We start from the raw sequence: 3,956 nt of genomic DNA on the forward strand, positions 1-3,956 counted from the left end.
TACTCATGCTGACTTAGAGGTATCAGTTCCTTTATAATAGCTGAAGAAGTCATATAATGTGAAATAATATAAAAATATAAGGACGATGGTTATTCATTCCCACACTCAGAGGTAAAGGATATCAATTCAGTTCTTCAGTTTGAGGTCACTTCTGATTCCTATCTCCTCATTTTTATCCTTTCCATGGGAAGAGAAATGTCTTCTTGTACTTGGTGAGATTGGAGAAAATGACATTCTTCCAGCGTAGCCTCAAATCCTGATCCTGCTTTTCTCTGTTATATAGATTACAGATAAACATTCCCTTTCTCTGCTTCTATTCCAATAGGGTATTTTCTAGAATGAGGCAAGACTGAGTGGCGGACTGGAGGGGGATGGGGATCATCATTGCTGTTCTGTGCTCCACGAGAGTGGTTCTCAAGCTACGGATAAAGCAATCCAGTTCAGGAAGGTAGAAGTAAAAAACTAGATATGCTGTCGGTTTAGGGCCTTTACATTCCCTCTTCCCTCTACATGGAATGCTATTCCATTAGATATACCATTCAGATCCTTGCTCAGATGTCCCCTTCTTCATGAGACCTTTCCAGACCCCCTATTTAAAATAGCAATCCTCTTACTGGCACTCCTTATACACATTCCTGGATATGCCATATAGTTTATTATTTCTTCATTGTGTGTGTTTTCCCAACTAGAATGAAAGCTCCATAAAAATGTAAGTTAACTGTTCTATCTCCCGTTCTTAGAATAGTTCTTGGCATACTTCTATAAGGTTTTTTTTTAATAAATGAAAGTTTTATTTTGGTTTTTGAATCAAGCGGTGTTCTCAAAGCTAGTTTTGCAAACAAAACAAAACAAAACAACAACAAAAACCTGTATTTGGAAAACAAAGCTAGTACTACATTCTAGTTCCTATATAGCTCCTATGTATACTTCTCAAATTTTTTAGCTTCCTTGGTGAGAAAGGTTGTGATTGATGAGACCCCTGGACTCAGAGAATTATATGTGAAAAATCACAGACCAAAGCTGGAAGTTTTGTTGGAGAGGAGGTAGGTGGGAAGACTTCATATAGGGATCTGGCATCCTTGGTTCTGACAATTTTACATGTATATAGTGACTACTTCAGAGTTAAGTGAGTATGAGTTTCCATCTTCATTATATTTTTGAGGAGTTTATTTCAAATTTTCTAAGATGAACATATATGGTTTATACACTGCAGGAAATAGTAAACTCTACTGAGGAGTAATTCTAAAGCAAAAGAAAAGAGCTTCCTCTGGTAATAATATGTTCCACTTAGCATGTTGGAGAGAACTTTCTGCCCTCAATTTGCTTAATAGCAACCTTATCTGAATGCTGATACACACAGAATGCCTGCCCTTCTAGATTTGGAACAAACCCCAAATAATTCCATGTTCCTACAATTCATTTTCTCAGAATAATACTTTTATCATAACATTAATTTACTGTTTTCAAGAATAATATAGCCTTCTAATGGGAGTAGTTTATCTCCTAATTAAGGTGACTGGCAAGCTACAGACATATGGTCCATTAAAAAAAATGATTTGGCTTGAATCTGACTCTAACCATACTCTGCAAAAGGTTTCATTAGTTCAATATTTTACAGTATCTTTTGTACTTATTCCCAAGATAAATAAAGTTATTGATTTATTAAAAAAACATTTATCATTTACTATGTTGAACTTAAGCACATATCAGCAACATGGTATTAAGTTCTTACGGTTCCTATCAGATGTACTGTCTCAGGGTCTGCTTAAATCTCAGGTAGCCTTTCCCTTCCACTCATGATATAGATTTTTTTTATTTTATTTTATTTTTTTTTTAATTTTTTTATTCATTTATGATAGTCACAGAGAGAGAGAGAGAGAGGCAGAGACACAGGCAGAGGGAGAAGCAGGCTCCATGCACCGGGAGCCTGACGTGGGATTCGATCCCGGGTCTCCAGGATCGCGCCCTGGGCCAAAGGCAGGCGCCAAACCGCTACGCCACCCAGGGATCCCATGATATAGATTTAATAGCCTTTCTTTAGTCTCAAAGACCCATATGAAATCTCTATAGTTTCTCATGTAGTTTCATGTTTTGTAAATCTTTTCTCAGAGCAAATGAAGTAATTTCCACTGATATCTAAATACTTCCTCAAAAAGGGATTTCTTTATAAGTAAAGAATTAACATGCTCCTTAAATATATAAGGAACAATCACCTACTTTCCCTCTGTTATTTAATCTTAGACCCATGTGCCGATATATTTAAAATATAGGCATACATTTGTACATTGCTTTCAAAGTGTGGTCTTATATTAACAACTACCCATGCATATGTTATGCTTTACTTCCTATCTGAAATTCTCTCTTCCTCATTCCAGTTAATTTCTCCAAATATTCTCTCCAATCTCCCTTATTCAGTCAGCTCAAGTAGATTTGTCTCTCCTCTAAAGCACTTATGTTGTATACTATATGGTAATATGGTACTAATAGTGGAAGAAACTACTTTCTGTCACTGTTATTCACAGTTGCCATTTGTTTGGTGTACAGCTACACATGCTATTTTAAAATGGTCCGCAGGAAAAAAAAAATGGTCCGTAGGAAAATGTATCTGATATTTTCAAAAGTACAGATAAACTTGGATGAATCTACATAATTTGGTAGAGAAGTTATATATATATTTAGTTTTAAATCCTTGGAATGTAAGCAAAGTATTTTAGTAGTTAGAAAACAGTAGTCATGAATAAATATGCCAAGCATAGCCATCATTTTTTGCTATTCATTTTTTCCCTACTTTATATGAGGGAATTTATCCTTTTTGTTTTTTTTTTAAGATTCTATTTATTTATTCATGAGAGACACACAGAGAGAGAGAGGCACAGGCACAGGCAGAGGGAGAAGCAGGTTCCATGCAGGGAGCCTGATGCAGGACTTGATCCTGGGATCACACCCTGGACCAAAGGCAGGCACTAAACCGCTGAGCCACCCAGGGATTCCAGAATTTCTCCTTCTTGCAGAACTGTAGCTAAAGCATTTGCAAGAACAGAGCCTGGTATAAATGGGAAGATTGTGCTGTAAGTAACCTAAGTTTCAGTGAAATTGTAGTCTTATGTGGCACTAATAGTTGAAGCTATTCCAAAGGAGGCCCTCGCACCCAGTAGATGAGATTCATGGTTTCTCTAAATAGGGCTAGAATAATCAATTGAGAATGGTTAAGCATCAGTAATGGCTAATTTCAGTATGTTGATGCCTTACCATACAGTATAATGAAGACACACTCTACTTTTTTTTTTTAAGATTTTATTTATTTATTCATGAGAGACGCAGAGAGAGAGATTGAGAGAGAGAGAGGGAGAGAGAGAGAGAGAGAGAGAGGCAGAGACACAGAGGGAGAAGCAGGCTCCATGCAGGGAGCCTGATGCAGTATTCCATCCCAGGACTCCAGGTTCATGCCATGGGCTGAAGCAGGCACTAAACTGCTGAGCCACCCAGGGATCCCCAATTGCTGACAACTTTTAAGCCCACCTATCTCTTTCTCTTTGTCCTAGTACTCGACAAACTGCTAAGAAAGCCCAAGTACTCCCTCCTTTGGCCCTGGTGACTCAAATGATGGAAGCTCCTGACCATACATGAGAGTGCTCACCCCAGCCCTAGCTCCTAGCCAGTTTGAATAATAACATTTTGCAGTAGTTTCTATTTGTTTAAAATGTTTGACCTTCATGTTTTTCTATTTTTTAAATAGTAAAAACATAGGTTATTAGCTTACAGTCACTCTCACTTACCTAAATATACAAAAAAACTGAGACACATGGTTCAAAAAACTATAGCACAAAGCCATAATAGTGCTTACCTGGTGACCAATTCTTGAATTGCAATTATAAGCCTTAAAAAGAAATAAACTGGCTTATTTATGTATGCTTACTTTAGACACTCAAACCAACATAGAGGCTTTTAGTACCATA

This window comes from Canis aureus, chromosome 33 (genome assembly GCF_053574225.1).
Source record: "Canis aureus isolate CA01 chromosome 33, VMU_Caureus_v.1.0, whole genome shotgun sequence".
NCBI lineage: Eukaryota > Metazoa > Chordata > Mammalia > Carnivora > Canidae > Canis > Canis aureus.